The 14,932-nt window shown below is 43.2% G+C and overlaps 1 pseudogene; it reads right to left on the reverse strand.

Annotated features, from left to right (window-relative positions):
* Positions 1-12,462: 12,462 nt before the first annotated feature.
* Positions 12,463-14,090, reverse strand: LOC140916623 (transmembrane 9 superfamily member 2 pseudogene; annotated as a pseudogene).
* Between the last annotated feature and the right edge of the window lie 842 nt (positions 14,091-14,932).

Below are 14,932 nucleotides of genomic sequence, written 5' to 3' on the forward strand. Positions count from 1 at the left end.
TTGCCAAACCTAAGTATGTAGTGTGTGGGCTGTTATGCTAAATACTGCAATGGGCATTGTGCATGAGATTATAGGGTGCAATATTGCAAATCCTCAATGTTAGAGTAGTTCACACTCACAGCAAGCCTGGAAATCAAATAGACGGTTAGACAAGGAAACGTATTCTCCTACCCCTTGACTCATACAAATGACTCAGGGATGTGAAAAATCATTATTTTGTTTAGTACTTGGAAAGGAGAGCAACTTCAGGAAGAGATGATAGAACAGACCGCTGCAACCTTAATCCAGAATCCCAAGCTCCGTTGGTAATAACTTAATTCTTCACTCTTGTGTTTTCCTTGATCTTTTCACCACCCACACCTCCACTCCCCAAAAAACCCCACAGTGGGCCCAGAGGTGAATGGGTGATAGAGGCCGCCTCATCCTTAACTATGGTTCCATCAGGCTTGAAGCATGCTCGTGGGGTAGAGTGAGGAAGCTCACTGCTATTGCTCATGCTGTTACTGACCTGTGAATAAAGAGAGAACTCTTGTCTGGCCCTTTTCACAAGAGCTACTGTAAATTCACTAAAAACAAAAAAATAAAGGATAAAGTGGAAAAAACCTAGGAAAAAGTTAGTTAAAAATAGAGTTGGGGAGAGCATGTCACTGTATCTGAAGTACTCTAGGCCAAACACTGCTCTAAACAGTGCAGTGATAGGGAGCAGTCCACAGACCAATGTGTCATTGGGTACCAGGCTTCTTCTGGTACAGAGCAGAATTGCACAGGGCAACTTTGCTGCTCCTCTGAGAAGGTGCAATGTGCCCATTCCTCATCTGCAAGTCTGCTAACTAGCAAGGTGGAGCTGTACATGCCCTGTAGCTCACAGACCACAGCCCCTTGAGAATGGAAGGCCAGATCCAAAGCCTTTTGAAGTTGATGGAACGACCATCTCAGGACTCTCTAGTCCAACCTCCTTGCTCTCAAGTGTTCTGTATGGAATGACCTGCCCTGCTGCTTGTATAGAATGAAGAGAAATCCTATGCCTTTACTCCCACCCCCCCACTTTGTGCACAAACACAAGGCAGGAATGAGTCCTTTGTCTCAAAGGCAGAACAAATACAATGTATCCTGGCCTCCCTAGATAAACACCAATGAACAGCCCAGAGAAATCAGAGGGAAAAAGGCCTATTTGGGCACCATGTCCACTCCCACCTTCACTGATAAACAGAGAATGCTCCCTACAGTGCATCTTCCAGGGCTCTGTCCAGACCAGTTTGGAAATAGGTCAGGTAATGGAACTTTCATCACTTTCCTTGGGTGAATCTTCCCCTGCCAACAGATCTCTCTACTGATATTCAGCCTGCATATTCCTGCACATTATTCCTGCCACCACCCAAAATAATGCCTGGTCCTCCTTATTTATACTTTTAATATCTGTTATGATCCCACCCAATTCCAAGAAATAATAAGACCCAGGAGCTAAAAATATGATCTCACATCAGTGAGAATCAAGAGTAATTGTGTTAACTTCAGTGGAGCTATCCTGAGTTTGCGCTGGTTTAGCTGAAAGAAGAATCTGGCCTGCTATAAATATTTCACTTTTTAATCTTTCCCCATAAATCAATCTCTCCAGCCCACTCACATGTTTTCTTTCTTAAATTTCCCTATATTTTATAATGAGATGCCCTGGACTGAATGTAGTACTCAGCACAGCTGTATGGAGAAGGACTTTTAGATCCCTGCTCTCTGCCATGAAGACTCCACATGCAGGCCAAAACTACACCGGCCAATTTTGTTGACTATAGCATTGCAAACTCATGCAGTTTTCTGTCCACTGTTATTCCAAAGTCTCTTTCAGCATTACTACTTTCTAGGTTTCTCCTCTTATTAGGCTGTTTTTGTCTCTCAGAGGATCAGAGCCTCAGCTTGTGTAAACAGCCATAGTTCCATTGATTTCAATGGGGCTACATCAATTTACAGTAGCATCTGGGCCAGTGACCTCAACCACCATTCCATTTTCCTCTAGGCCAGAAGCAATTCAAAAGTACATACTTATAATCCTTGTGATCTTCATCTGAGCTTTGCATATAGTCCACACCAGAATGGATTGGTTCTGTCAGCCTCCATTCCTTGTAGCGGTTGTTGTTCCTTTTAGGTTGTCTCCTCACTTATTAGGACCTGTTAGCATCAGGGTGCTCAGAGGTCCCATGTTTACAAGTCTCCCATTCACTGGTTTGAAAGTTTATATTCACTAACTCCCATCTTTGTTACATCAGTTCAGTATTCAGCACCCAGCTTCACTCAGATCAAGCTCTCTCATTGATTGGATTCACTTGTTGCTATCCAACTTCCATTGTTAGCTGGCCTCTTGCTATCTACCTTTGCGTACCCTCTGCAAATCACTCACTTCCTGTTCCACACCCAGTTTTCCCAGGGCCCAATACCAACTTCACAAGTAGTCTATTTCATACATAGCCCAAATCACTACAGTGGTCTCAGCTCAGAATCTAGTCTCTCCAGTTCAGTGGGAGCAACGAGTAAATATTCTCACAGCTTCTAATGTCAAACTCAGCATTCTCTAAAAAGTGCTAAATCCAAATACTCATTGAATTTTAGCCACTGCCTGATCCTCTGATCAAGCACTCCTGGCATTTGTCTCTCTCTGGGTACCTCTAGACAGTATGCTTCTACACAGGTTCATACGCAGGTAGCCCCCTAGCACTGGTAAAAATAACAGTGTAGATAGTGACGCATGGCTTAGGCAAGTAGAGTACAGACATGCCTGAAGGGTGGAGGTATGTGCCCAAGTACATACCTACAGAGCTCTCTACTCACCCAAGCAGAGCCTCCCCAGCTACAGTGCTATTTTTAGCAGCTTAGTGTCCCACTACTTCCCTGTGGTTGGAGCCCTTCCCAAGCATAGGTAAAGGCTCCATCAGCTCCAAGTTGCTCGAGCCTTTCCCCATAAAATGAAAAGACTCCAGCCATGGGGAAAGGCTCTGGTGGGGGGGAGGCTGCCTCCCTCTGCTAGCACCTTTCCTCACTGCAGTGAAGAAGGGCTCAAGCAGCAGGGAGCTGATTAAGCCTTTCCCCACTGCCTCCCTCCACCAGAGTCTTTCACTAACACATGTAGCTATACACTGCAGAACAGATACAGCCTGCTGTTCCCTTGGCATGTAACTACACATATCCATGTCGCTGCCAGTGGTGTGTAGGGCAGGCACAGCCTAACTTACAATCTTGTAGGTGAGCCAGCAATTCAGCCAGAGGATGACAGAATCTGGGAGTTATGCAAGCATATCTAAGGGTGGGACTTATTCATAGACTGTAAATAATGCAGTAAGAAACCATGCAATCTTTTAAACATTATTTCACAATATCTAGTTAATGATCATCCTTACTGAAGTCATTTCGGGAACAACCACTTCTGATGTTCACATAACCAGCCAGTTTTGACTGTGTTGTTCCTGCTCGTGTTTTTTTTTTTTTTTAACACCACCAGCCTGGATAAACGAACAGTAGAAGACGCTCCCTTGGCTTAAGTTACTCCTGAATACAGAAGCCAACCTTGTTCATTTGGTTTGCTGTTGTTTCTTTACATGTGTGAATGTTTGGTTCATCTTGTACAACTATGGGCCCATTGAAAAACAACAATGACTTTTACCAATGAACAATAATTAATTATTTTAGGATTTATTATAATTATTATTATTAAATATTTGTACTAGGTGCTATACAGACATATAATGAACAGTCTCTGCCCCAAAAAAATGTAGATTCTGAAAGACAAGACAATAACTGGATGAGATAAACAAGCAGGTGCAGGAGGGGGAGTTGATATAGGGGTATAAATAAATATAAGAAAACACAGTCTATTCTCAGCCATATAGTAATAGTGATCAGAGCCGTCATCTGCGTAACCCTTAGCAGATTACAGTTTAATGTATGGATTATGGAAGAAGTGAGGTTTGTGGAAGGACTTGAAGGGGAACAGTGATGCTTTCAGCCTCTAATTAGTTCTTTTACTTCATGAGGGAATCAGAGAATGTTTTCAAACTGAAATGTTTGTGCCAAATTCATCCCTGGGGTGGCTCCATTAAAGTCAGTGGAGTTGCACAAAGATTGAAATTGATCTCTGCAACAGAGAATTTACAAAGGGCCACATTCCAGTGGGAGAAGGGGGTTGTTTGAACATGATGGCCTGCATCTGATGGGTAAGGGGACTAATCTTCTCAGTTTGGAAACTAACTGGAGCAGGAAAGGAAGGGTGTTTAGGAGGCAGAGGTGGTACAATACTACTCAAACTTGATGTGTCATAAACAAACTGAACCAAGGTGGCAAAGAATGTAAGAGAAGAAATTTTTCACTTGCTTATATAACTATGCTAGGAGTCTGCATAACAATCAAGAGGAACTGGAAATTCTCATGGATGAGAAGAAGTTTGAAATCATTGGTATTACTGAAACCTGGCTGTGATGGGCTTTGTACCTCATCAACCCCTTTGATTCCAGGGGGCCGAGGTTAACCCTGCCTCCCGGCTTCTACGCTGGTTCTACCACCTCCCCGGTAGTCAGGGCTGTATGGCCCAGTGGCCAGAGTCCCTCTAAATCTTCTTCCTCTGGTGGGATAGCACAGCCTAGCAGCCAGAGTCCCTATAGTGCGCTCCTAAAGCAGCATGACCCAATGGCCAGAGTCTTCTAAAACTTTCTTCCCCTGGTGGGATAGCATGGCCTAGTGGCCAGAGTCTCTATAGTACACTCCTAAAGCAGTGTGGCCCAAGGGCCAGAGTCCCTCTAAGTCCTCTTCCCCTCATAGGATAGTGTGGCCCAGCAGCCAGAGTTCATCTATCTCCTTTGAGGTAAGAGAGGGGTCGGTGAACTATGTGGTCACAAAAAAGGCAGGGGAGGTTTAGAGACTCATGGTAGGGGAGCCTGGGCCCACACACCTTCACCGGGTTCCAACCCAGGGCCCTGTCATTGACGGCGTGATCCACCCCGGGTCAGCGGGGAATCCTACCGCAACACACTGCCCTCATAATGGTGGGAGATACCCCTCCTTTCCCGGCTCACTTCCTACCAGTTCTCCAAACATGGCATCAGGGTCTTCAGGTTCCTCAGCCCCCGCCACTCCCTGGGGTCCCCACAGCTGCCAGTCTCTGGTCCCACTTCCTGGCCCCTCGGCTCCCTCCTGTACAAGTTGCCACTGCTCCTGAGCTGGAGCCTCCACTGGGCATCCTTCCTCAGCTGCCAGCCCTGACTGAGCAGCTCTGCAGGCTTTTATACTTGACTCCCTGTTGGAGCATGCCCAGCAGAGCCTCAGGGGCGTGTCTTCCTCTGCCAGCAGGGAAGGGTTGACCCTCTCAGTCCCAGTGCGGGGCCAGTCCTCCCTGTCACACTGCTGCACAATTTGTGTGATTGGAATGTTAAAATCTGTTTAGGAATGACAGCGTAGGTAAAGGATGTGCAGAGGTGTGTGACGATGCTGCCTGTGGGAGCCAGCTGAGGTCACTCAATTAGGGTGAACTTCAAACAGAACGGGGCAAAGAAACCCCAAACACTGGTGCATATTCAAATACTTAGATTTACCAAGCCAGCACAAAACAGCTTCTGTAGTACCTCCCTGGTTACTCACAAGTCCAAATAATGCAGTTCCCTTAAAGTACCCAGCCTCAAGCCTCCATCCAGATACTCATGTCAAACATATTATGATAAATTCTGAAAATCTTATTTCATCATATAAAAGAAAAGGACCTGACCCCAAAGGACCAAGCCCCAGACCCAGGTCAAATAATAACTTAGATCTTACCCCATATACACGCTTATAGCCAATTCTTATTAACTAAACTAAAATTTATTAAAAAAGAAAAGAGAGAGAGTGTTGGTTATAAGATCAATATACAAACAGACTTGAATTTAATTCTTGAGGTTCAGATACATAGCAGAGATGAGCTTGTAGTTGCAAAAAGTCCTTTTAGATATAGTCCATAGGTTATAGTCCAATGTCCATATTCAGGGTGACTCCAGTCCGTGACTGGGGATCTCAATCTTTATGGCTTAAGGTTTCCCCTTCTTAAAACCCAAAGCAGATCTGAGATGAAGAAGGATCATGTCCCAAGGTTTTTATACATTTCCAGCAGCCTTTTGGCCTGAGAAAACAATAGGCTTAACTGTCCGTCTCCAAAAAATCATGGCAATTAGCACAGGGTAATTTATCCATTAAACAGCTCAGATACAGGTTACCACAACCTTCAAAGAGCCATATAGACAATAATACTATTTCACTCAAAAAGAAAAGGAGTACTTGTGGCACCTTAGAGACTAACCAATTTATTTGAGCATAAGCTTTCGTGAGCTACAGCTCACTTCATCGGATGCATACTGTGGAAAGTGTAGAAGATCTTTTTATATACACACAAAGCATGAAAAAATACCTCCTCCCACCCCACTCTCCTGATGGTAATAGCTTATCTAAAGTGATCACTCTCCTTACAATGTGTATGATAATCAAGTTGGGCCATTTCCAGCACAAATCCAGGTTTTCTCACACATCCCCTGCACCCCTCCCCACACAAACCCACTCTCCTGCTGGTAATAGCTTATCTAAAGTGACCACTCTCCTTACAATGTGTATGATAATCAAGGTGGGCCATTTCTAGCACAAATCCAGGGTTTAACAAGAATGTCTGGGGGGGGGGGGTAGGAAAAAACAAGGGGAAATAGGTTACCTTGGATAATGACTTAGCCACTCCCAGTCTCTATTCAAGCCTAAGTTAATTGTATCCAATTTGCAAATGAATTCCAATTCAACAGTTTCTCGCTGGAGTCTGGATTTGAAGTTTTTTTGTTGTAATATAGTAACTTTCATGTCTGTAATTGCTTAACCAGAGAGATTGAAGTGTTCTCCGACTGGTTTATGAATGTTATAATTCTTGACATCTGATTTGTGTCCATTTATTCTTTTACGTAGAGACTGTCCAGTTTGACCAATGTACATGGCAGAGGGGCATTGCTGGCACATGGTGGCATATATCACATTGGTGGATGTGCAGGTGAACAAGCCTCTGATAGTGTGGCTGATGTTATTAGGCCCTGTGATGGTGTCCCCTGAATAGATATGTGGGCACAGTTGACAACGGGCTTTGTTGCAAGGATAGGTTTCTGGGTTAGTGGTTCTGTTGTGTGGTATGTGGTTGCTGGTGAGTATTTGCTTCAGGTTGGGGGGCTGTCTGTAGGCAAGGACTGGCCTGTCTCCCAAGATTTGTGAGAGTGTTGGGTCATCCTTCAGGATAGGTTGTAGATCCTTAATAATGTGTTGGAGGGGTTTTGGTTGGGGGCTGAAGGTGACGGCTAGTGGCGTTCTGTTATTTTCTTTGTTAGGCCTGTCCTGTAGTAGGTGACCTCTGGGTACTCTTCTGGCTCTATCAATCTGTTTCTTCACTTCTGCAGGTGGGTACTGTAGTTGTAAGAATGCTTGACAGAGATCTTGTAGGTGTTTGTCTCTGTCTGAGGGGTTGGAGCAAATGCGGTTGTATCGCAGAGCTTGGCTGTAGACGATGGATCGTGTGGACATCGTACCAAAAGGACTGAAGGTAAAAAATCCATTACAATCTACATACCACACAGACTATGCTGACAGCTTGTGCCACACGCTCTCAAAGAAACTGCGGAATCACCTGATCAACATCCTCTACAGCAAACAGGGAAAGATTAAGAATGAGCTCTCAGAAATGGATACTCTCATAAAAAACCAACCTTCCACACAAACTTCCTTGTGGCTGGACTTTACTAAAACTAGACAATCCATTTACAACACACACTTTGCTTCTCTACAAAAGAAAAAGGACACTAAACTTTCTAAACTACTACATGCCACAAGGGGCCACAGCAATGGTTCCCTCAACCCACCCAGCAATATTGTTAACCTATCCAACTATAAATGGCCCTACTTGATTATCATACACATTGTAAGGAGAGTGATCACTTTAGATAAGCTATTACCAGCAGGAGAGTGGGGTGGGAGGAGGTATTTTTTCATGCTTTGTGTGTATATAAAAAGATCTTCTACACTTTCCACAGTATGCATCCGATGAAGTGAGCTGTAGCTCACGAAAGCTTATGCTCAAATAAATTGGTTAGTGTCTAAGATGCCACAAGTACTCCTTTTCTTTTTGCGAATACAGACTAATACGGCTGTTACTCTGAAAACTATTTCACTCAAGTATCTTCCTAAATGTTAATATTCCCTTTTTGATCTTTGAATCAAAGCTATAGCAATAGACCAAACTTGTTTGCTTACATGACAAGACCTGAACAAACATCTACTCTTCTATCTCTAACAATGCAGACTTGCATTTCAAAGCTCTATTCATTTACATATCTTTCTAACCAGTCTTTAAAGTTAGGCCCTGGGTCAGGTCAATCTGTGAGTTAATTAACTCTTTCTGGCCCTGTCACCTTTCAATGAGATATTAAATTACACTCATGACGTCACAAGGTGACGCTCTGCATTAAAAATGCCATTACCTATTTCAGTGTTGTTGATAACTTAGACCTGAAGGATCTTGAATGACTGACTAACAAAGTCCAGGAGAGCGTACTGGTGGGATTCTGTAACAGATCACTGACTCAAACTAGAAAACACGATGAGTTACTCCTTGAGCAACTGTCTGTAATGTGTGGAAGGAGAAATTGTGTTGTTATGGGGGATTTTTGCAGGTGTCATGTTGGAGAGCTCAGGCAGCCAGTAGTAAAACATCATTAGAGCTTCTAAAAATTAGAGATGATTTTTCTAACACAAAAGGTGTTAGAAACACTGCTCATGAATAATTCTGTTATGTACTTCATTACAATGGATAAAGATGAATTAATCACTTGGCTGAAAGTTGGTGGTTGCGTAGGGACCAGTCATCACAACCTGATTAAATTAAACAGAGAACAATCCCATCTCTCTCTCTCTGTATATATATGTATATATATCAGAGGTAGCCAAACTATGGCCCGCGGGTCACATCCGGCCCGCGGGACCCTCCTGTCTAGCCCCTGAGCCCCTGGCCTGGGAGGCTAGCCCCCAGCCCCTCCCCCGCTGTTCCCCCTCCCTCGCAGCCTCAGCTCACTATGCCGCTGGCACGATGCTCTGGGCGGTGGGGCTGCGAGCTCCTGGGGCAATGCAGCTGCAGAGCCCGGCCTGAGCCGGTGCTCCGTGCTGCGCGGTGGCGTGGCTGTCTCCAGCTGGGAGGCTCGGCTGTAGCACCACCAGCCACCGGTGTTCCAGGCAGCGCGGTAATGGGGCGTGGAGCAGGGGGGGTTGGATAGAGGGCAGGGGAGTTTGGGGGTGGTGGTCGGGGGCAGGGGTGTGGCTAGGGGTCAAGGCGGTCAGAGGGCGGGGAACAGCGGGGTTGAATGGGGGCAGCGGTTCTGGGGGGGCAGTCAGGAAGGAGGGGGGGTTGGATGGGGCAGTGGGGGGCAGTCAGGGGTGGGGGTTCCGGGGGCAGTCAGGGGATGGGGGAGCTGGATGGAGCAGGAGTCCCGGGGGGGCCATCAGGGGCAAGAAGCGGGTGGGGGGGACAGGGGCCGGGCCATGCCTGGCTGTTTGGGGAGGCACAGCCTCCCCTAACCAGCCCTCCATACAATTTCCGAAACCCGATGCAGCCTTCAGGCCAAAAAGTTTGCCCACCGCTATCTATCTATCTATCTATCTATCTATCTATCTATCTATCTATCTATCTATCTATCTTTGGTGATTCAAAAGGGCTAATTTACCAAAGCTGAGCAAAATTATCAGTGAAATTGACCAAAAGGAAAAATGTGGACAGACAAATGTGAATGAATTTTGGGAGTTCTTTAAGAACAGTCTATTAGATGGCCAAAAAGCCAATGTTTCAGGTCAGTTCAACAAACCAAAATGAAATGTTTGAATATCAGAAAGTTTCATTTTGACTGAAAATGCTGAAGAGAAATGTATCACCATTTCTGAATCAAAGTTGTTCACAACTTTTCATTTTGTGAAAAATTTTGATATTCTAGATTGGGGAAAACAAATGTTGAAATATTGGTATTTCCCACACAATGGCCATTCTGATTTTTGCTCAGCTCTAGTTATCTGATACGGATCCATTCTCTACAAACATCAGCTTGAATAATATATATCGGAATCCTGTACCTTCACGGTTAAAAATTTAATCCAGTATCTTACTAGTAAGGAATTGCAGTTGTTCTCCATATGCTCTCTACAGAGGGAAAATATAATACATACATGAAATACAAATTCTCTACTGCTGATATTTTTCCTGAGTGAATACAGTTGAATATTGTTTCATCACCCAAAGTCTACACTCCTTGGAGTCTGGCTGGAACCAATTTCTCCCCCACATATCTTAACACTCCAGAATTTTGAGGAAGTTTGGATCTGCAATGAAACTTAAGACTCAACCCCTAGCTTTTTATTGGACCGGATGCAAATACCATCTGGAGCTGGATTCTGATCCCAACTTTGACTAAGTCCCATCTGTAATGCTGATTCGAGGTAACATTAGGACACGTCATACTTCAGGCTGGGAATATAATTTAGAGAGAAGGGATGTTTTTTTTCCTGAGATATGTCAAGGTCAAGGATACTACTGCCAAAAACATGTTTTTCTTTTTCTTCCCATGATCCAAAATGCATGTGCTCGGCTGATGCTTTAAAACTTTTACTTTATGGTGTAAAATATGAAACTTAAAATGGCCTTTAAGCATTTATTTATTTAAGATGACAGAGGAAGGAATGAAAATATGCTAGGAACACCCACAGCAGTGTTATTAAATGCAATAATAACCAGGAGAAGAGAGAGAGAGAAATGTTTTTTCTGTGATTTAAGATTAAAAGGTTGCCAGTGGGATCAACTCCATTGACTTCAGCATAAATGGTGAAAAGTAAACTAGTGGTTGAGATTAATATAATTTAGACTTTGTATTGTTTTCTTTTATTTCTTTCTATAATTTCTTTGACTACTTTCTCTGTGATTTTCCACAAGTGGCTCCAAATCCCACAATTTCCCATTGAGCTTTCTGAAATTTCTTAGTGGATTTGAGCTTTATAAAATAAAGTAATATGGGGGTAGGATCAGGCCCTAAGATATTAGCAGATAACATACCACCTTTCTTTAAAGTGTGTTACAAAGGTGGGCAAGTATTATCCCAGTTTCACAGTTGGGAAAACAGGCAACAAAAAGAAAAGTGACAAGGGCAAAGTGACTTATGGTGGCTTATGTTCTAGAGCACACCTCTTCCCTTGGCTTTCCACTGATAAGATCATTGTTTTTCAGTGTATGATTTTTAATTTAACAATGTTTCTTTTAAAAGCAGTGATCAAAATATGCACTGATAGAAGTCTATTAGTTTCAGCAGAGTCACCACCTGTCCTGCATTTAACCAATGATGTTGAAGAGACACCATCAATTTGAAATCTAGCTGATTTTAAAAACTGTTAAAAGCAGTTTCAGAAGTGCATCACCCTGTGCCAATTTTTGTGCTTTCATAATCACAATCATAGCCACCATTATGAGCTCAGTGCTGACAAATTTTAGGACATGATTCTGAAAGGTGTGTTGAACAACTGCATCTCCCACTAAAAGTTGTGCCCTGAGAAATTAAGGCCTGCTCCCTGTCAATGCAGTTAGGATAGTTCCCTTAACAACTGCTAAACTAAGACCAGTTTCCTGCTTGGTGTTTATTCTACATATGTGTGGCTTGTGGCTATGTATTTTTGTCTTCTATTTTTATAATTTAAAAACATATAGTAATTGACCAAAACATTATAGCATTTGTGTATCTGTGGCTTTTTTTTAACCATGACAAAAGAATAAAAAGCCACGAGTTTATTATACTGGATTAGGCATCAGACCATCAAATTAAATATACTGCCTCTAGCAATGGCTGATGTGTAGTGCTTCAGAGGAAGGTGAACCTGTTCACAAGACACAAAACAATTGTGCAAAGCTGTGTGAATGTAAGAAATTCTTTTCTGAACCCTCTGGAGATCATCTTATGCCCCGCAGCATAAGATTTGATCACCTACATCTAGGCTAGTATGGATAATCACAAATATCATTATTGGTCAAAGTTAAAATTCAACTACAGCATGACTTTATACAACAGTTTTCTTAGTTCACAAAAGTCAACAAACAGCTCTCAGATGGTAGCAATTTTCAGTCACCATCCATCTGTGATGGATTCTTACTCATGAAAGGTTTTTATCCAATTACCAATCTCCTGACCCATGCAGTCTCCTATTTTGTAACTTCTAGGCAAAATAAGACCATGGCTTCCACCTGTCAACTGTTACTTTTACAACTATTCTGTCCAAATTGTTGGACGTGATTTTTTTTTCTTGATGGATGCACAAAACCCTTACTTACCTTACTTTCTACATGTTTCTCTCTCTCTCTTTCTAAATTGTCAAATTTGAAAAGTTAACTTTAAAAAAATTATCTGTGGTCAATCCCTAACCCATTTTACTAACAAACCAGAAGCAGGCAAAAAATCCAATCGTCCCTGTAAAAAGGAAAAATATCAAAACCATGATCATAGTATACCCAAAGTAAAAAATGGTACTAGCAGTTCCCGTTATTTGGAGTTTAGAGAAGAAGTAATGAACAGCATAGATAAAAAGATAAACAGCTGTAAAGCTGCTTGTTAAGAACGATCTCCACCACCAATGATAATCCTCTGCACATAGATGGAAATAGCACAGCAAGACTGTAGTCTCAGAACATGTAATAAGAAGAATTATAAATACTAAGAACAGGAAACCAAACATGTAGTACATTTGATGGGACCAAATACTGTTTAGAATGAAAAAAAGCTGAATATAAATACAACCAAATGGCAAGATGCCACCCATGATGATACCAGGCAACGGCTTTGTGAAAAACAACTGCTCCGGGATCTGACGAGGAATCTGGTTTGTACGAACTGGGTGTTCAATAGGCTTTTCTTTGAATCCAAAATATGCACCAATGAAGGTTAATGGGTCAGAAAATTCCAAACCACATTGCCAGGATAGCAACCGGCGTGCCAAAGGGGATGGCAGCTGATGATCCCTTCACCCACAGAATAAGATTCATAATGAAGAAATCAGCGAAGACAATACCAGGGCACAACAAATGTAAGCAATGCTAAGCAACTATTTATTTTTTCCCATTTCTGTGGTTACTGCCCAGAGGCTCCAATTCACTAGATTACTTAAATATAATTGTATGGTATAGATTTGGTAGAAATTATATCTGACTCAAATCTGGTATAAACTTTTCAATAATTGTAACGAGCCCTGCTACTGCCATTGTTATTAAAGAAGGAAAACTAAAGAACTAAAAGGAAAAACTAAAACAAAAAAGCCCCCACAGGAATAAAAATATCTTGTAATACTATCATTTTGATCATGTGTATGTGACTTGCTGAGTAATGTTAGCCCCATAAAAACAACAATGCTATCCTCATTCTTGGGAACTGCTGCTTGTTCATTCAGACCACATCCTCTGCACATCAAGGATCTTGCTGAATCTTCTCCCATAACATCAGTGGCAGTGTTTTTTTCTATCACTTCTTTCCGTTTCTAAGATTACACATTTTCCAATTTATTTGATTGCTCCAGAAAAAGCTGTGTCACTGTAGCTCGTGTGTGTAGCAAATACTGTGTCAGAAATTGCTTGTAATGGTATGACAGAAGTGGAGTGGATATGTAATAAGGTCACAGGAATGCTGTAGGAATTTCTATGTATTAAGCTATTACTACTGATATGCAATAATGATCTGGACACTGTACGTGATCAGATCAGTGAGGTTATTCTGTATTGGGTAAGAAGACTTCCCCATGTGACTGTATTGATGTAATTTTTATTAGGGTTAGTTTATTATACACCTACAACGCTTGAATTCAATGGGAACTGTACAGGAAGGCAATACAATGGCTTCCCAGATAAGGATACTTAAGTACACGCTAGAAAGTCAATGGAGGCTAGCTGTTAGCTTCAGAGATCCTGTATCTTGTCTCCAATATGTGCCAAATCTTACGTCAGGCTGCAACTGAAGATCAAAAGACCACCACACAGCAAATGAAGATGTAAAACCCATGTTGCCATGTCTTCTCTGCTATTGTTATCCATGCTACAATCACTCCTTCATGTACTGTGCAGAAATGCCCTAAAGAGTTAAAAAGCCTCTCTGAGGAGGAGAAGAGTGGCTTCGCTTATGAACAGCTGCCGGGGCAGACAGGCTCAGTGGAGGAGGCTGAAGGAACTGGGTCTCCCAGATGCAGAGAATGCTAAGCCTTAGGGAAGAACTAGATATGCGTGCAGTATGCTTTATTATTTTTAAGATATGTTTTCTCTTAAATAACACTTGGCTTTAAGAAGAGGCCACTCAAGACAATCTGCCACCTTGGGCAAAACTTCAGTGTGCAATCCCATCCTATCCTCTTAGAAGTTCGCAGTAGGGACTCGCCCCACTGCTCCCCATACAGCTGCTCAGCTCAACCACAACAGGACCCAGGCACCCCACACCCTTTTCTGACCCCCTGCACTCTCTCCCCTCCCAACCCTACCAGTCCATCCCTGCTTGCACCCTCTGCCCCAGATCACACACACACACACACATACACATACCGTTTCTGGATGAGCGCCTCTCTGTCGTGCTCATAGCATGGGGTGGCCACTATGCGAATCCAAAGTGGTGGCAGCAGCAGGGGCCAGGATCTGCTTGGGCACCAGTGTTTGAGGGGGCTGGGTGTGGCATGGCAGGTGCAGGTTGGCCACTAACATGGAGCCAGGCTGGTCATTGTGCTTGTGGCCAAAGCCCCAGCAGCACTCGCAGTGCCACTAGAAGCAGCTCTGAGCAGCTCAGCTCCTGAGCTGGGGCCAGAAGCCAAATGACTGGGGATGGGCAGCAGCTGCAGAGGGGGCAGGAGCGCTTCCCCA

This window comes from Lepidochelys kempii, chromosome 8, assembly GCF_965140285.1.
Source record: "Lepidochelys kempii isolate rLepKem1 chromosome 8, rLepKem1.hap1, whole genome shotgun sequence".
NCBI classification, from domain to species: domain Eukaryota; kingdom Metazoa; phylum Chordata; order Testudines; family Cheloniidae; genus Lepidochelys; species Lepidochelys kempii.